This window comes from Gymnodraco acuticeps, unplaced genomic scaffold (assembly GCF_902827175.1).
Source record: "Gymnodraco acuticeps unplaced genomic scaffold, fGymAcu1.1, whole genome shotgun sequence".
In the NCBI taxonomy this organism is placed as follows: Eukaryota; Metazoa; Chordata; class Actinopteri; order Perciformes; family Bathydraconidae; genus Gymnodraco; species Gymnodraco acuticeps.
In genome coordinates this window covers 960,291-980,661 of record NW_022991168.1, presented here as the reverse complement: position 1 = coordinate 980,661, position 20,371 = coordinate 960,291, and the positions used below count along the sequence as shown (strand labels likewise).

The 20,371-nt window shown below is 42.5% G+C and overlaps 1 protein-coding gene across 2 annotated transcripts in view; it reads left to right on the top strand.

Moving 5' to 3' along the window:
• Window positions 1–20,371, top strand: part of si:cabz01090165.1 (uncharacterized protein LOC100333421 homolog) — a 493,854-nt gene that overhangs the window by 167,428 nt on the left and 306,055 nt on the right. For both annotated transcript variants that reach the window (XR_004571211.1, XM_034237616.1), the window contains exon 2: window positions 10,040–10,125. The gene's annotated coding sequence lies outside the window, so the exon portion shown is untranslated. The remainder of the gene's footprint in view (window positions 1–10,039; window positions 10,126–20,371) is intronic.

The window sequence follows — 20,371 nt, the reverse complement described above, 5'->3', positions numbered from 1 at the left end:
GTGTTTCCCCTGGTGTTTCAGCAGCAGCGCAGCTGCATTCAAATAATACGTGGCGCTCGCATCATCGCCACGGAGGAGCACACAGCCTCTGTGAGCGAGCGAGACAGAGAGAGAGAGAGCGAGAGAGCACAACTTTATCTATTTAATATAGTAAGAAATCATTCCAATGTGTACTATAGGACAGTACAAAAAAACAGTTTAAGAGGGGAGTGATTAGTAAAATATGCATAAATAAAAAGAAAGAATGCTAACTAGGTAACATAAGATAAGAATAAACACGTTTAAATGATTTGTTATTGGTTGTAATCATATTCTAAAGATGTTTGGATCATTGAAAAGTATACAGCTCCCTTTCATCTGAGTGTTGAGAGCTGTATCCATAAATTCATTTTGTGCTCAAAGTGCACCAGATTGATGCATTTAACTTCAACATTTAAAAAACAATCTTCCCGGGGGTGCATGCCCCCGGACCCCCCTAGAGGAGGTGGGGTCCACCCCCAAATAAAGCAGGTTAAAATAATTAAATTGCATACATTTTATTTTGATTGTTTGTTATGTGGATGTGTAGTATTTGTGTTACTGTATGTTCAATAAAAATTCCACGCGCTCACATTTTGCTGGGCCCACGTGCCTTAGCACCGCTGCTATGACTCCATCCTAAATCAAATCAAATCAAATGTTATTTGTAAAGCACATTTAAAAACGATTTTGGTCGAGCCAAAGTGCTGTACATGTAATTTAAACACATAAAAAACACATTACATCACAATAAAAGACAATAAATCACAACAGATAAAAACAACACATGGAACAGTCAGGAGTCGTGACCACACTCTAACTAGAAGGCCAGAGAGAAGTAGTGTGTCTTCAGTGTGGATTTAAAAGCCCCTAGGGTCTGGGCCGACCTCACATGGAGGGTAAGAGTGTTCCAGAGCCTGGGGCCAGCTGCTGCGAAGGTTCGGTGCCCTCAGGTTTTGAGCCTGGTCTTGGGCACTACCAGCAGCAGCTGATCAGCAGATCTTAAAGCTCTGGCTGGGGTGTAGCGCTGGAGGAGTTCAGCTATATAGGCCGGAGCCAACCCATTTAGGGCTTTGAAAACAAATAAAAGGATTTTAAAATCAATTCTGAACCGAACTGGAAGCCAGTAGTGAGGCCAGAATTGGGGTGATGTGGTTACGCTTTTTGTGGCCAGTCAGGAGACGTGCAGCTGCGTTTTGGACTAGCTGCAGGCGTTTAATTGATGCCTGGTCCATACCCACATACAGAGCGTTACAATACTCCAGTCTCGAGGTCACAAAGGCGTTAATAACCCTTTCCAGGTCTTTAAAAGATAAATACGACTTGGTTTTGGCCAATAGTCTTATTTTAAAAAAGCAGGATTTTACTACGGTGCTGACCTGCTTGTCGAATTTAAAAGTGCTATTGAAGGTCACTCCAAGGTTCATGACAGAGGGGAGGATGTTTTTACTTAGGGAGCCCAGAATATCAACCGGAGAGGGGGTCCAAAAAATATTACCTCAGTCTTGCTCTCATTGAGGTTGAGGAAGTTTTTGCTCAGCCAGGATTTTAACTCTGCTAAGCAGTCCATCAACTGCTGTAGTGAGTTGACATTTGCTTTGAGAGGAAGGGAATATTGTGTTTCGTAAGAATTGAACCTAGGGGCAGTATGTACAGTAAAAAGAGGATGGGGCCCAGAATTGAGCCTTGGGGGACCCCACAGGTAAGAGGGGCTTTGGCAGAGGAGAAGGCACCTAGCTGCACTAAAAAGCTACGGTCTGTCAGGTAAGACCTGAACCATGCAAGGGCAGAGCCTGTGACAACAGGATGCTATGGTCCACAGTGTCAAAGGCAGAGTCAGGTCTAACAGCACCAAGACAGCTGGGCTACCTGAGTCGGCGGCTAGGAGCAGATCATTAAAAAGTCTTAAAAGGGCTGTTTCAGTACTATGCATGGGTTTAAAGCCAGACTGAAACTTTTCATGGATGCCATGCGTGGTTAAAAACGACTGCAGCTGGACATAGACTACTCGCTCTAGGGCAGGGGTCTTCAACTACAATTCAACGAGGTGACGTCCAGTTAGAGAAAATGTCCCCATGCAAAGGTCCGGAACATCAAAATGTCTAACTTGCTTCATGAATTAGTGTGATATATATTGAAGTGACCTGTAGCTTTATCAACGTCTGCATGTAATCAACAACTGACTGCCAATCAAATAAAGAAAGTACAATTTAAAAACAACAATATTTATTGTAAATTAACATTGAACTACAGATATACAGTAAGTACTGTGGATATGTGTAATGTTCCTCTCGGGCTGCATTTACAAATAAAATAGAGAAAATAAATAAAATTGCTTTTGAAAATATGTGCATCTTAAAAGTGCTTAATTTTAGATAAATAAAATAAAGTGTAGCAGCAGCTTGAGTTTCCCTTTTTCTTTGTTAACCGTTTCACATCATGACTTAACAGTTTCAGACGATTATAGTTCAATCATGAGAGACGTGATGTATGAAATACATGTTTAATACCGGACACGTGGTATAGAAAATTATGATTGACAGATTACAACAATGAATCAACTGATGTTTGGAGATTAGGCCCCGGTTTGTAGGATATCATTCAGGAGGGGAAAACCGCTCCGATGAACCCCCCGGGGTCTAGACACTGGTGGTGGTGATAATGGTTCGGTCTGGTCTGGAGGAAGAAGGATTAGCTTGGCCCTGAATTAGGAGACAGGAGGCGAAGGGGTGGAGGCGGGTTGTGCGTTGACACCTGAAATGACAACTGACAGAGAGGGAAGAGCAGATTTAAAGGGTTTAGCAGGTGCAATGATTGCTAGCTGGGGAGTACCGCCCCTGATTACTTAATGGGAGAAGAGCTTGCAGTGACGTGTAACACCAGGGGGTATGGTCTTCCTTCTTGAACTTGCGCTAAGCTTCATTTCAATCATGAGAGACGTGATGTATGAAATACATGTTTAATACCGGACACGTGGTATAGAAAATTATGATTGACAGATTACAACAATGAATCAACTGATGTTTGGAGATTAGGCCCCGGTTTGTAGGATATCATTCAGGAGGGGAAAACCGCTCCGATGAACCCCCAAAGAGAAGAGAAGTAAGAAGTGCTGAGATGTGAAGCATTTCTTACCTTGCTGGCTGATTGAGGAGATCTGTGGATGAAATGAGATAACACAGGGACATGATGAGATTGTCGGAATAACTGTAGGGTTAATGTGAACGCCAACCATGCTTAGCGCCTGCATGTTGGATTAGACGATGCTGACCCACTGGCCGCAACCTGCACGCGCAGGGTTAAACATGACGCTGACCCACCGGCCGCAACCTGCACGCGCAGGGTTAAACATGACGCTGACCCGCTGGCCGCAACCTGTACACACAGGGTTAAACAAAAGCTGACCCATAGGCCGCAACCTGTACACACAGGGTTAAACAAAATGACGCTGACCCGCTGGCCGCAACCTGTACACACAGGGTTAAACAAAAGCTGACCCATAGGCCGCAACCTGTACACACAGGGTTAAACAAAATGCTGACCCATAGGCCGCAACCTGTACACACAGGGTTAAACAAATGCTGACCCATAGGCCGCAACCTGCACACGCAGGGTTAAACAAATGCTGACCCATAGGCCGCAACCTGTACACACAGGGTTAAACAAATGCTGACCCATAGGCCGCAACCTGCACACACAGGGTTAAACAAATGCTGACCCATAGGCCGCAACCTGTACACACAGGGTTAAACATGACACTGACCTACTCGCCCTGCACGTGCAGGGTTTAAACATAATGCGGACCCACTGGCCGCAACCTGCGCGGCAGGATTCAATACGAGCGAACCTGAAGGTCACGACGATATGAAGTGTTTAAACATGAACACGGTGACACGTACATGTGCTGACTTGCTAAGACCACCACCAGTTGTATGTATAAATACCGTTTAGTGTTCGGACCTTGGATGGCCAGCACGCACGGATGTCCGGGCGAATGTGGGATATGAAGGCGGAGGAGGACCACCGTCCGAGTTGGCAGGGAGGAGGGAGATATGCCTTGAATGGCTGCACCTGTCTGAACGAAAGCCCTGATATGCTATTAGACGCCACCACCAGTTATATGCATATTTACCATAGGTAAACTGAAGAGATCTTGATTGGCGGCACGAGCCGATGTCCGGTGAAGAGGGAGATGTAGACGATATAATGCCCGAGAGCTGTTAGCTTGAGTACGGTGATGCATGAAAATCGTAACCTGGTTTACCACGAGCCAAGTGAGCATGAACCCGAGAATATGAATGAAGTGCCGGATGCACGCAGAAAAGACGTACATTTAGTTAAATACTGAGACATGACCCATGATATAGTATATCTTAATTAGCGTTAAGTGTGCCGGGATGAGTCATAGATGCTGATGAGCTGATTGAGTGATTAAGACTGTCTTCTATCATCTGAAGTGAGGATGATGGAGGGACGCTAGTGTTAGATCCAGCAAGTGTGATAATAAATGTGTAGAAATAGTGGAAATCTGAATGATCTCATGCAGATATCCCCCCCAAAACGGAGGATGTGCAGTGCACGTCCTTAAGTCGGGGAAAACACGGTCGTCGTGAGGCTGGCGGATGCCACGTCCAGGAAACGGGAGATGATGCGTGCCGAAGAATCCGCATGCAAAGTACGGTTGCCCGGTGAGGAAGAGCAACTGTCGTTGAAGACGTTTATGTGGATGCACGCAGTTGGTTAGAGGAACGATAATACCATGAGCTTGATGTGATGGCTAGGAACTCCGGTGTGAGACTGGGCCTGTAGTTCCTCATGATTAGGAACGCTGTGCTCCTGGAGGAGTCTCTTCTGTTTCTTCTTCTCTTTTCCCAGTTGAGCGGAGTTGTAGTTTAGTAATGTTGTTTTTGAACGCTAGATGCGTGAAGGCAACGCATTAGGAGATCTCCCTGAGCAGTGGGTGATTTGAACTGGGGAGAGACGCTATTAATATTATTACGCGAATAGCCGGTGCACGCATAGTTTCTCCTACTTGACTTAAGGCTGAAAGAGTTCCGCTGAACGATGATGGGAACATTAAAGCGCGTCGTAATATCTGCTTTGAAGAGCCAGCCTTGGCCTGCACGCTATTAGATTACATTATCTCCGTGCGTAGAAAGGGGGGAACATTGACCTTGTCATCGAGATTGCCCTGAGCATTTACCGAATTGTATTAAGTAATCTGTCGACAGGCTGTAAACAGAAAAGCTGAAATTGAAACTAATAAATACTCAGTTACCTCTAATCATTAACCGAGTTTGTATAATGTAGTTAACTCCGTGTGTTGCTGCTAGCATACATAACATCTGACGTGGGAACGTTACTCGTGAATGGAGCTACGGAGCTGCTAGAAAGACAGTGGAACCCGGTGCATTCCTCCGTCTGGATGTGGAGCACTTTTGCTAAATGTTTAGACAAAGTGCTCGTGTTACGCCCTTACATGATAAACTCTTATTGCACTTTGGCAACGAGCATTCTCCACATCGAAGCGGGTGAAGTTAACCACGCCTCGGAGCGCGTTCTCTCCGCCACCTCCGCAGTGTGCTCCGCTGCATGTAGCAGCTGTGTGTGTAAACTGCCCCGCCCCCTCGCGATGGGGGAGAGAGATCTCATCTGATCGAAAATACATCATAGGCGCATTTGTTTGTCCTTTGCATATTAGAACGAGTTGTGACACTAGACTGCGATATAATGTTTTTTTTTTGTGGCAATAAACATGACATATATTTATAAATGTCTCCGGTACTGATAAAAAGACCAATAACGTTGGAGCTTACGCACGTAAACACACTGCTGACGTCACAATGAATCGACGACTGAATTAGTTGCAACTAATTTGGTAATCGATTTGATCGATTAGTCGATTAGTTGTTGCACCCTTAGTCGCTGCAACTCTGACTACTTTTACATCCAGGCTGAAGACTTTTCTTTTGTCGCTGCTTTTAATTGAACTATTCATATCTTAGACTGCACTGTACTTTGATCCATGTACTTTTTCTTTTAATGTTTATTTTATTAGCTTCCTTTTAAATGACTGATTTTAAATGCCATTTCTTAATGTCTTTCATTTTTTAAAGCAATTTGAATTGCCTTGTATTGAAAGTGCTATATAAATAAACTTGCCTTGCTGCCAAGGAGATGTTGTTGTCGCAGATCTAGCCGTTGGTGCACCAAGAAACGGAATATTCTTAGTGGAGAAGAAAAAGAGAAAACCGATCATTTAGTCAATAATCATTAAATTAATATTGGGAGTGAATTCCTAATTTATTTAGTATCTGGTCATAAACAGGATAATGTGCAGCGACTTGTTCATTGAGGAAAAGAAGCCCTACGAAACGCCATTCATTTCAGGAAACGCTGTGTTGAAGCTTGAACCTGCGTTTAGTTACTGAGCATTGTAATGAGTAATTACCCGACTGCATTAATAATGCAAGTAATACGTTACTGAAACTCCATACTGTAGCACGTTACCCCCCAACACTGCCTGAAGCTCACCTTAACCCTGACTAGAGGTAGCAATGCATAGTGTTGAACTTCCTGTCGGCTCCCAGACCGTAGTCGAGGAAACGGGGGGGGGGGGGTGACTCTCTGTCCTCTCCCAGGGCAGAAGCAACACGCTTCTGGTTCAATAACTCATTTTATCAGAAAGACTGGAGAGAGGCGAGCTCTTCTTGGGAGGTCGTTGCATTATTTAGCTCTCCTGTTTCGCAAGATAGATTTCGCAAGATCACAGACCTTCCTTTTTTCTGCTGCCTCGTTTATTTCTAGAAAACATGTATCCCGCTCGCTTATACCATGCCCATGCACACGCCACACCCCTCTCTTAAGGGGTAGCGATCTCACTCTGCATGACCCAAATGTCCTAACAATATACGAAACATCTCGTGAATTTGTTGCAACTGCCTTTGCCAACGTTACCCTGACGCCTGTTGAAGTGAGCGCAGGAGGAATAGCTTCAATGGGATAGCTTAAGCCCTGCCTGCCTGCAGGAGGGGTTGTAGTTGAAGCCAGAATGGGTAAAACTCCGCATGTGATGAGGACCCATTCCGCGTGAAGCCGGAAGCGCCGCATTAGGCGGCCCTGATGCCAGTGATGCCTTCTCAAGAGACTGAAGCGTACGTCAGTTGTTTGCGTGAAGTAGCCATTCCCATTAGGCCGGAGGAACTTCCATGGAGCCCGATTTCCTTGTCTTTTCCTCCCGCGTCCGGGCTTGCGGGACGGCCGGCTGACCCGCTACCCGACTGGGGAACGCCGCCTGTAGCTTAATCCGCGATACTGCGGAGCTGATGAATAAATGCCTGGAGCTGGAACGAAGCCCTCAGCTGGGACAAAGCCCTGCTGCTGCTTGGCTTAACCATGAACACCGTGACGCGTACACTTGTGCGTTGACACCTGAAATGACAACTGACAGAGAGGGAAGAGCAGATTTAAAGGGTTTAGCAGGTGCAATGATTGCTAGCTGGGGAGTACCGCCCCTGATTACTTAATGGGAGAAGAGCTTGCAGTGACGTGTAACACCAGGGGGTATGGTCTTCCTTCTTGAACTTGCGCTAAGCTTCATAACAATATCAGTCTTTACACATCATAACAATTGAACAGTTTCAAAGTTTCTCTTACTTTCTCTCTTATATTAGAGTACCTCACTCACTTTGTTTAAATTCAGTGCGAGAATTGAGCTCGAGCTTGTCCTGCCAGGAGTTTAAATCTGGGCTGAAATGGTGTCAGGGCCATTCTCATACACATGCAGGTGCTCATTGGTTACAGTGATGCAAACACAGGTATGGTGAAAAAAGAGAGAACTATTCGAAGCAGAAAAAAACAGCGTTATACCATCTGACAAAGGCCTGTGCTATAACCTTTTTCCTTTCAATTTTTACAACATCCTCCGAGGGTCGTACAAATTATTGAACTCAACCTCTGCTTAAAAAAACTAAAATCACAGCCCATTCATTTCGCCTTTCTTTCATGCTGTGCAAAGAAAAAGCAACCTCTTAATCCAGATATCTCACCATGACTCGCGCATGCATGCATGTGCACGGTTGTGGCATGACCACCAAAACAGAAAGATATGGACACAAGATGTGTGCAAATGTATCCTATCCATGTGAACATGATTTAAGTGGGGGGGGACCTCACCTCCTCTAGGGGGGTCCGGGGGCATGCTCCCCCGGGAAGATTTGTTTTTAAATATTGAAGTTAAAAGCATCAATCTGGTGCACTTTGAGAGCAACATTAAGAGATCTATGGATACATCTCTCAACATCCATCTGAAACAGAACTGTAAGCATATTTTTCTTTTTGGATATTTTACAAATCACTCCCCTTTTAAACTCTATTCTTGTTATTTTTAACAACTTTTTTGTTACTGTCATATAGTATTTTATACCTGTTTTTCATTTAGTCTCATTAATAACTATAATTATCATATCAAGGTGTGCCTTAACCTCACTGAGCTGAGGTTATTTGAGCCTCTCAGGAGAGAGCTCTCTTCCACATGGTTGTAGAAAAGCTCTTTAAATTCGTTAGCATAGCTAGCTAACCAGATGCTAATAACAACAGATCGCCACTGTGCTTACAACTAAAGACACAGCCACGCAAACACTGCGGCATGTGTACGGCTCCTTATGGGTATTGCAACATTTGAAGGGCTGGAGCGGCGTTCCGGTGCTCTCTGTCAGCACTCCTTTCAGACGAGACATATACCACGTGAAGACACGTTACGCTCGTGTTGTGTTCAAGGAACCTGTCCTTGGCTAGGAAAAACAGGTACTCGCTTGTTTAATTATTTTTGCGGTCTAGATTTCTTCTTCTTTTTTGAAGTGAGAAGTTGTCCGTCAGTCGGACTGACGGACAAAAGTCCCTAACCAGAGGTTTTGACTGGCAACACACATGAACATTGAAGTCTCCGCAAATCAAAATACGATCATATTTCACCATGATCCCGGACAGAAAGTCAGAAAAGTCATTTATGAAATCCTTATTGGTTTTTGGCGGACGATACACGACTGCGCAGAGTATAGGTGAGACCGGGTTCAGTTCAAAAAGCTGCAACTCAAAGCTAGCGTAGCTAGATACATGGTGAAGCAATCGGCATTGTAGGCTAGCTCTAAACACTGATGCTATGCCCCCACCATGGCCGGTGGCACGGGGGGAGCTGAATAATGTACAGTCGGGAGGAAGAAGTTCAGAGAACGATGTATACTCGCCAGCGTGGACCCAGGTCTCCGTCAGAAACATAAAATCCAGTTCACGAGAGGTGAAGAAGTCATTTAGCAGGAACGTTTTGTTTGCTATCGACCTAGCATTTAGTAAAGCCATGCTAAGTGGTCGCTCAGGGCTGGCAGAAGGAGTAGCACGTCTCAGATGACGAAGATTTGCGTGTTGGACACCGCGCGGGCCGGGAGCAGTCAGTCGGGCAGGAGGGGCTGGCAGCGAGGCCGCAGCTCCGGAAGAATACGGCGAATCCATCGATCCCTCACATGGCGTGCAGCGGGAGGGCCATGATATCCGAGGCGTGAAGAGACCAGTGCACCAGCACGCTTTCCCCGGCGTCTAAAGCGCTTTCGGTGAGGCAGCCGGCGCAGGTAGGAGGGAACATCCCACAGTAGAGGGGGGGGGGACGACGACGACGATGTATGGTTGTCAGATGTGAGTTTGGGCAGCAGTATCAACTCCAATGAGGGTCTGAGTTGGAGGAGAGCTTGACGATCATAGATGAGCAGAGCAGAGACATTCTGACAAACATAAAACAAAAACAGGATAGCTAACCCTAAGCTCAGGGAGCGGCGAGCCGACACAGGCGCCATCTTCCCACCCTCTTCTCTCTCTCTGAGGTTTCTCTCTCTCTCTCTGAGGTCTCTCTCTCTCTGAGGTTTTTGGTGTTAGGCAGAGGAGGTGACTTGAATCGAGTTCCTAGGGGAAAAACTGCTCTCCCTTTGGATGGATGTTTGATCGTAATGTTGTAATGCTCTTCTTTTTGCAGGATATCTATGAAAGTTGAATGGATGAAGCTCCTTCAAACTTTTGGAAATAGTTGTCCAGCAGGAAAATAAAGCAGCATGCTCTACGGTGAGTTCTGTCTTATTCAATCTTATTCATTCCTTTTAATGGTTCTTGTTTTTTCATTTTGCTTCCACCAACTAATAGACCAGAAAGAACACTGCAGCCTCCACATACTGTAGGCTTGTTAGATGTGAGGATGGCAGGTAGAGAAGACCGAGCTCATCAAGTATGTCATGTTAGGCTGGACTCTCGTGTGTGTAATTCTAAAAGTTTGCAAACCATACAGGGAGCATTATATATATTTTTTATTGTACCTTTATTTTACCAGGATAGGTCTCATTGAGATTAAACATGTATTTTTCCCCAGAGAGTCCTGGCCCACAGACTTGAAAGAAACATAGACACCATAGGCTCAGTCTCTGTCCTATTTTAAGCCTTTTTGGCCAGATCGCCATTGTAAAAGAGATTTTATCCCCATATTGTTTTAAAAATAGTTAAATTATTATTATACAAAGTCAAAATCAGTTTGAATATGTATAATTCACTGATCAGGGGTTAATAGTCTTTTGATGGAGTATCACTGTTACAATTGGGGTGTTAAAATGTGTTATTTTTAAGGACTTTCAAATGTTGGAGGACAAATACAACTGAAGGCATGCTGCTGTAGGTTTGAAGATAACAGAGATTGCGAATTTGCCCCGTCAGCCAATTAATTACAATTCAGTGAATGAAATAAGAAATTAGAAAAATGATCTAAAGCTGATCCCTAGTTTCCTGGCAGTATAGTCTGACTCCAGATGAAATGCCGTGTGGTTTGGCTCAGCAGCCACACACAATCAGCCAGTGATATATCCGACCTGATAAGAAGATGCTCAAGCAATTGTTTTGCACTGCATGTTAATGATGCAGTTGCACACCGGGACAGCTAATCAATCAACAAGTCTCAATAGAATGAGATGTATTTGGAGTAATTATATGGGGAATAAAAAAATATATATATGCTAAGAATCGTGTTTTAACATGGTGCTTTCTGCAGTCCAACTGAAGGGCCCAGACAGTCCTCAAGATTAGTTCATGCTAATCTTTGGCTTAAAAAGACGTTGCCACTGCAGGACTTTATTACGACCACATATTTTCATTCATTTGTCAAAGTAATCTGGGTACACAAAACAGTGTTCCCGGATTACATTGATTAATTGATTACTTATTTCAATTAATAGGCTGGAAGACAATGTTGACAATTGCTGAAACATAAGGTGCAGTAAGAACTTGGCTAATATTAGTGTTTTCATCCTAATAGTTCAAAACATGTATGGTTTGTTATGGATTGATTCGTAATGAGGAGACATGTATTTTCCTCTGATTTTCATTGATTAACCCTTTTAGTGCAGCTGAGGTTCTGATATTAGCCTCACATGCGGAGGCTAATATCACAACCTCAGCTGCACCAAAAGTTAGTTTGAGTGTTCTTCTTGAGGGGTCACCTATTATGCAAAATGCACTTTTTGACGTCTTTCATACATAAATAATTGTCCTCGGTGTGTAAGGAGACTCACAAAGTGTCAGAAAATACAACCCTCTCTCTTTTCCTCCTTACCCACATCTCTAAAAACGGGGGTACAACGGAGCTGATCCAGATTTACTTCGGTCATGACGACGTTACTAAAATGTGGGCTGGCTTTACTGTTAACTCCTGGCAACGTCCCACCCCAACCTATCGTCCCCATATACAGTCGCTAGCTGAATCCCCTCCCTCAGCTGTGTGTCTGTGTACTCAGCTGTCACAGTCTGCTTTCTTACTCACCTATTTTCTGCATTAACATTCCTTAGTCACCTGGTAGTCACACCCTGTCTCTCTCTCTCACTCTGTTACCCCCATCAGCTCCATTAGTATTTAGGCCCACTTCACTTTCACCTCAGTGTCAGATCGTACTTTGCAGCATGCCAGTCTTTCCCGCATTACCCTCCAGATTGCTCTCCCGGTTTCGACCCTGCCTGTCCCTGACCAGCCTGCCTCTCCTGCTCCCTGACCCGTTCTGTACCTGCGACTCCCGTCCTGCTTTCTCCTGGAACCCCCCGCCTGTCCCCGACCAGCCCTTTGCCTACTATTTGCCGTTTTGTCTCCTACCAGCCTATTGCCTTCAATAAAGCTGGTTACCGACTATCCCTGGTTTCCCGTGTTGTGCATTTTGGTCCTCAGCTCGTTTGTGACATGTCTACGAGAGGGACTATAAAGTTGTTATATATATATAATACATATAATGGCACTGTTCTAGTGGTAAACACTGAATAAAGAACATGTCAAGCTATGTGCTGTATCAGAAACAATGTGCAACGTGTTTTGAAAGTAATATGGTCTGTGTTTACATTAGAAAGCATCACTAACACTCAGAGGTAACGCTGTACTAGCGAGAATATGTGTAAAAAAGCAGGATATAAAAGGAACTCACCTTGTGGTAAACCTGCGAGAGAGAAAGCATTTGAGCTCCATACTGTTTCAGAAATAATGCTTTATGTGGTTTGGAACATATATGGTGTTTAATCACGGCAGAATTTAGCTGAGTTTCTGCTGGTAGACAGCCTTCTCTTCACAGAGCTCCCTGCTTGCATGCGGACGCTCCAAAGGGGCATGGCCAGCAGCAGCTCCAAAGGGTCGGTTACATTTAAAGGGCCTGACACAGACTCAGCACTTTAGTAACAGGTCTGAAATAGAGGGGTATGAGGCATGCTACAATGGGTGATCTGTTTGGTATTTTGAGTAAAACACTTCATAGACATGTTTTGTATAGATATGGCCGTTAGTGGATCACCGGAGCTGTATTAGATTAACATCTACACATGCTTATTGTAGTTGTAAGTGCACTGTCTTGCAGCCTGTAGCACCATCCTTGATGGAGCATGTGTGTGGGCTGGACCTGTATTTTTCAGGAAAGGAGTGAGCAGAGGGTAGAGTTGTCGATTCTTGTTCTGTTTTCTGTGACTATCTGCCTCACCCTCTCAGACTTTCAGTCGCGCACGCTACTAAAGAGACGCGCTACCATGGAAACCAAACAATGGTGTAGCTGTATTAAGTGGAAACAGTCCTGAATAAATCTCATTTTGTCAGAAATCGGGAGAAATATGACCCCGGGAGGAAACCGGGAGAGGGCAATGAAATCGGGAGTCTCCCGCGAAAATCGGGAGGGTTGGCAAGTATGGTCTGAGGGCATGTTCATTTAATAAACTATGAATGTTTTATATCCATGTAACGGAAAGAAACTCATCTAACTGATCTTTTTTTTAATTTATTTTTTAAAAACCCCACAATGCTAACGCTGAGCCTCTGAATTAGCAACGAGCAAAAAAATGCTAACAGATGACTGCACCAAAATTCACTCACAAAACCTTATTATTTATCTTTGCTGCACATCCAACCCATCGTTTCACATCGTGAGGGGACACAGAATCGATGGGTACCCTAATTATCACTCAATGATACGAACTCTCGGAGATAATAACAAGAATACACATCAAAATATATGGAGCTAGTTAGCCAAAAACGGCAAAATGGCTCACCTGTGTGGTAGTCTGGTCAAAAGTGGTCTTCAATGGCATTACAACGATAAAAACGCTGCTGAAGTTAATCCATAGGTTAATCCAATGTGTCTGTGTCCCTTTGAAATGATTTCTGATAATCCATGAGCAATAAATCTGTTTTTCGGTTTTGAGATGTCAGACCTAGAGACAGCCTCACTATGGAGCAAAACTGCTTGCACGAAGACGCCATTTTTTTTTTAACGTGTGTGTGTCAAGCCCCCAGGAAGTGCGCCGGACTCAGATGAAAATATTCGTGCTGGCCAAACGGCGGTACTACACTTCCGTTTGGTTGCCAGGCCCGGAAACACTTTTTCCCATTGACTTACATGGGGAAAGAATGGTCTGTAAATCGTTGGATAATTTTTTTTAAACTACCCAGTATGAACACTTGTATAGCCCTTATTAAAAACATTCGTTCCTCAAGTTGCAATAATGTGCTAATAACGTTATTCTGAGAGTTATTTCCCTCTGCATTATGAACGCGCATCTAACCCACGGGACCGCGCCGCCCGGCACGTTCATGTTACGTGTCCCGACCAATCAGAGGACACTGTGCTCACAGGGAGGGTGGGGGCTGGAGCTATTGGAGCTACAACGAGCCGTTAAAGGCAGAGAGTGACATTCAGTGAATACAATACACGTAGTTTACAGAGATGCTGTTTGAGAAACCAATGTGAGTTGCGTTTATCTTTACCCATGGATGCACAATAAGAACGGACCCATATCGTCTTACTGCCATCCCACGGAGCTGTAATAATGGATATATTGCACATGTTTGCTGTAATTCATTATCATACTACATGGGCTGTATGATTAAATCTTGTACCGTAAATGTTGTATTAAATAAAGTTAATATTACTTATTATTATAAGTATATATATATATATATATCCTACAGTGCAATCATTCTTTCATGCTAAATGAAGCTCTGTTGGATATCACTAGATCCTGTTACAGCGTAATATAAGTACATAACGATTGATGTGTACATTAGCTTAATTACTAGCTAGCTGCTAACTGCCGCCTGGTTAATATCAAATCCATCATAATAACAAATCATTACCATGCTGTCATGAACGTGCGGTGCTGTAGGAATGAATGAGGCCCCGCCTCCCACGCTGTATCCAGTTCTTATTATACATCCATGGTGTGTGTGGGGAGATTCCCCTTTGATTCTATTGGCTCTAACGGTCAGAAAGAGATATCAAAATCGAACAAGGGGGGCCAGAGATAAGGAAAATCCACCCAAATGGCCCCAGAAGAGGGTTTTTTTGCTAAATCTGTCTAAAAAGGTCAAATATCACTTGTTTTGCATCAATCTTGATACAGGGTACTTATTATATGTTGTACTTTGGATTCCTAAAGCTTTTAGTCTACTAACCCATCATCCAAGGTTAGTTTTCACTTTAAGTAGAAAATATCTTTTGGACGGACACTATAATTTACAGTTTTTTACCATGTTCAATCTGAATTTTCTTTAAAATAAAAACATCTATATTGATTCTGACTTCTCTACATCCAACTCACAGGTTTATCATTACTTTGAGAAAAAAGATTATTAATTTAACATTTTAGAAGGGAAGATATGGTCATTTGTTCTGGGAATGTTATTTTCGAGCCTGAGACCTGAAAAAGAGGCTTAGGGCAAAACTGGTTAAAAAGTATTAAACAGCATTTTCAAAGGTATAATGAAGCTCCACAGCAACGACAACATGAAACACCCTTTAATTGACTGCAACGACATGTCGGGAAACCCCCTCAAGGCGGCCCCATTCATAGCACGCTGTCAAATGCTTCTTCTTATTATAAGTTTTGTTGCCTTGCTCCATCTGGGGGGGGGGGGAGTGTGTTGGGGCGCCACTGATGGTGATGAAAGCTGTTTCGAGGGGCCCCCACAGACTCTACCCCGCTGAAGCTGACCAAAGTTTAATATATTTCATAGTTCAAAGTTGTGTCAATTGTTTTGTTTATTGGTCAAATACTGGTTTCTAATCAATCAATCAATGTTTATTTATTTAGCCCAATATCACAAATGTTACATTTGTCTCAGTGGACTTCACAGTTTGTACAGAATATCAGTATGACAATACGACACCCTCTGTCCTTAGACCAGGGGTGCCCAACCTTTGTAGAACCGAGAGCTACTTTTAAAGTTGCCAGTCTGCCGAGATCTACCAGTCCAAATAGAGAGGCGTAGCCATTACTGACAGCCTACTACCAGGTAAATACTGTTATGGAAATCTTTTATCTAGTCAATACTGTGGAGATATACAATTAGAATGGTCAATCAATAAACTGGTGAAACAAACAGAGTTGTCTTTCTGGTTCTTTATTCAAGGCGCCTCGAAGGCACAGATCTCACAGAGTATAGGATAGTCTGCAGGAGTGTGCGCAATAGTCACAGAATAGCAAAGCTTATATACAAGATAGGGGCAGACAGAGTTTTGTGTAGCTAGACGGAACGCCTCAGAAATCTGCTTTCACACAGATGTCTCATATTGTTATTAGACACCTGTGTCCTTGAGCTGTAGAAAGTATAACGGTTATCAGAATATGGAAGTTCAAACTTTGTGTGAAGAGGAGTAGTTTCAACATAGTCTGCCAAATCAGCTCTGTGGCCTTGAAGCGCTTGAGAATAATAACCCTCATTAGAGTATGCACAGAAAACAGCACATATGAAGAAATGGTACAGTAGTGTTAGACAATGCTTTTTCGAAGCATTTGGTTTTACCATATAAGGTAACATAGGAAATTGCCACTACAATACACACTTCTACTTGTATAAAACTGACCTTTGTACGATTAATACTTCATAAAATACTGCAGATCCTTTATCTTACCTCTTTCTAATCTACACACATACAAGTATTTAACTGAAGTTACACAACAGTGTTGTTGATACAGAGTGGAGTTTATTTACACGTCACTACAAGTGGGTAATGTTTTCAAGAAACATTGAACAGTGCTGCCACATATGACACAGGAAAAAAAGAAAAGACTCTGAACCCTTTCTTTGCCCATTATATAAAAATAGTGTTGCTACACAAGTATAATTAGGCTTACTAATAAGACAACTCAGATCTGAAGCTACACAGGAATCTGCTGCCAAAGTGCAATAAAAAAGACAAAATTAATAGAATCAATTGTTGTTGCATTTTAGTAGAGTATACAAATACAATGCCTTTTTAAAATAGGATGCAAGCAACTCTAGTTTCTTAACCTGAATTGATAATAGACTATAATCAATTTAAGTTTGCATTCTTATTACCATTTTGTACAATAATTATAATGAATAAGTTCAAACACACTAAAACTTACAGCTGATTGCTAACGGTGTACTTTTAGAGACTCCAGGAAACAACCAACAACCCTGCATTCTTGGAACGCAATGCCTAGTAGGCCAGTAGGGTATAATGAGTTATTTAAGGTAAGATGGCGCCTGCCCATTAAGGGCTTTGTAGGCGAGAAAAATAATTTTAAATTATATCCTGTGTTCTATAGGGAGCCAGTGTAAGGCAGCCAGAACAGGAGTAATGTGGTCCCTTTTCCTAACTGCAGCATTTTGAATCAGCTGAAGCGACTTAACTGACTTCTTGGTACACCCTGATAATAAGGAGTTACAATAATCCAGCCTTGAAGTAACAAATGCATGGACTAGTTTCTCTGCATCGTTTTGAGGCAAGATATGCCTGATGTTTGCAATGTTACGTAGATGGAAGTAGGCGGTCCTTGAAATTGATTTTATGTGGGCGTTAAAGGATAAATCCTGATCAAATATAACACCAAGATTCCTTACAGTCTCACTGGAGGCCAAATTAATGCCATCCATAGTTAGTATATCTTTAGATTATTTGTTCCGTAGATTCTTCCGGCCGAGTACAATAACTTCAGTTTTGGTCGTGTTTAACATCAAAAGTTTAAGGTCATCCCGTTTTTAAGTCCTTGAGGCAGTCTTGAATTTTATTTAGATGATTAATTTCATCAGGCTTGATTGATAAATATAGTTGAGTATCATCCGCATAACAATGACAATGTACAGAATGATTCCTTATAATATTGCCTAACGGAATCATATATAATGTGAACAAAATAGGTCCGAGCACTGAGCCCTGTGGCACTCCATGGCTAACTTTGGTTTGCGTGGAAGATTCATCGTTGACACGTACAAACTGAGAGCGTTTAGATAGATAGGACCTAAACCAGCCTAAAGCAGTTCCCTGTATGCCAACTAAGTGCTCTAATCTCTTGCAATAAGATATCATGGTCGATAGTATCAAATGCCGCACTGAGATCGAGCAAAACAAGAATAGAGACAAGTCCTTTGTCTGAGGCTATTAGAATGTCATTTGTGACTTTAACCAGAGCTGTCTCTGTGCTATGATGTGTTCTAAAGCCAGACTGGAAATCTTCAAATAAATCATTGTTTTTTAAGTAATCACACAGCTGTTTTGCGACTGCTTTCTCAAGAATTGTTGAGAGTAACGGAAGATTAGAAATAGGTCTATAGTTGGCTAAAACCTCTGGATCGAGGTTGTGCTTTTTAAGAAGCGGTTTTATCACTGCTACTTTGAATGATTGTGGAACATAGCCTGATAATAAAGACATATTCATAATATTTAATAAAGAAGTGCTAATTAATGGAAAAACCTTCCTTCAACAGCTTAGTTGGAATTGGGTCTAAGATACACGTTGATGGTTTAGAAGAGAGAATCATTGAATTTAATTGTTCAAGGTTTATGGCTGAAAAGCATTCTAGTTTACTATCTAGTGTAATATTATAACTTACATTTCCGGGAGCTGTTGATAACACTATACTGGTCAAAGGCAAGAGGTCATTAATTTTGTTTCTAAGAGTAACAATGTTATCGTTTAAAAAAGCACATAAAATCATTACTACTGAGTGCTATGGGAATAGAAGGCTCAATCGAGCTGTGGCTCTCTGTCAGCCTGGCTACAGTGCTGAAAAGAAATCTTGCATTATTCTTATTCTCATCTATTAATGAAGAGTAGTAGGCTGCTCTCGCTTTACGCAGTGCTTTCTTATATTCATTGAGAGTAATATGCCAAATTAAACGAGATTCTTCAAGTTTAGTGCAACGCCATATCCTTTCAAGTTGTCTCGACTTTTGCGGGTTTCGGCATTATGCCATGGAGCTAATCTATGTTGTTTTATGTTCTTCTTTTTCAAAGGAGCAACAGAGTCTAATTTTATTCGCAGCGCATCTGTAGCACTATCAACAACATGATCAATTTGGGGTGGTGTACATTTTGTATACGTTTCCTCCCTTACATGCAGACATGCTATCGAGTTAAGTATTGGTGGAATCTCTTCCTTACATTTTGCTATAGCACTACAGATAGGTTTCTGCTGCAGGAGCTTTTGACTAATGCTTTGTAGTCTAGGTAACAGTACTTCAAAAGTTACTAAGAAATGGTCGGATTAAAGCAGGATTATGCGGTTCGACTAATAGTTGCTCAATTTCAATACCATAAGTCAGAACAAGGTCGAGAGAGTGTGATTATAGCAGGGGTTGGTTTATTTACACTCTGACAGAAACCAACATACATCTAATATAGAGTTAAATGCAACAGTAAGGCTATTTTTATCATCGTCAACATGAATATTTAAAGTGACCTACGATAATTACTTTATCTGTTTTAAGTACCAAAGTTGATAAAAACTCAGAGAATTCTGATAAGAATTCTGAATAAGGACCTGGTGCATGGTACACTGTAACAAATAAGATTAGCTGCAAAGTTTTCCAGGTCGGAATGCGTAAGACTAAAAACGAGACTTTCAAAGGAGGTATCATTTAATTTTGGTATAGTATTGATAAGTAAACTTGAGTCAAAGATTGCTGCAACTCCACCTCCTCGGCCTGTGCCCCGGGCAATATGAGTATTGATATGGCTGGGTGGAGTGGCCTCATTCATGCAGACATATTCTTCATGTCTCAACCAAGTTTCAGTGAGACAGCATATATCAATATTATAATCTGATATTAAATCATTTACCAATATTGCTTTAGATGCTAGAGATCTTATGTTTAAGAGACCACATTTAATATTCCTGTTTTGTTGCACAGTAGTAGTTGTTACATTTACTTTTATTAGGTTATTATGTGTGACACCTCTATTAGGTTTTACCTTAAATTGCCCAAATACCCAATATTAACGGTGTGTGTGTCTGCCCAAGGGCAGACACACACACCGTTAATATTGGGTATTTTATTGGGTTCGGATTTCTATGGATGACTGCCTAGGAGAGAGCGCAGAGAAGCGTGTAAGACTGCGACTCCGCCTCCTGGTCTCATGGCTTCTGATGAGTTTTACTGGAATTAAATATATCTGTGTATATCTGTGTCTACAGAGGTCTCTGACCTTGACAGAGAGGTTGAAGTTCATGTGGAGAGGAGGCTACTGTCTGTCTGTTTTATCTCTTGGGAACAATGCCTAAATCAAATACTACTTTCTAATGGTTTATTTTTCTAATAAACCTTGCATTGGGTTAGTCACACAATTCATTATCTTCCATCCATCCATCCATCTTCTCCCGCTTATCCGTGGTCGGGTCGCGTGGGTAGCAGTTCCAGCAGAGAGCCCCAAACTTTCCTTTCCCTGGCCACATCAACCAGCTCTGACTGGGGGATCCCAAGGCGCTCCCAGGCCAGCGAAGAGATATAATCCCTCCACCTGGTCCTAGGTCTACCCCTTGGTCTCTTCCCAGCTGAACGTG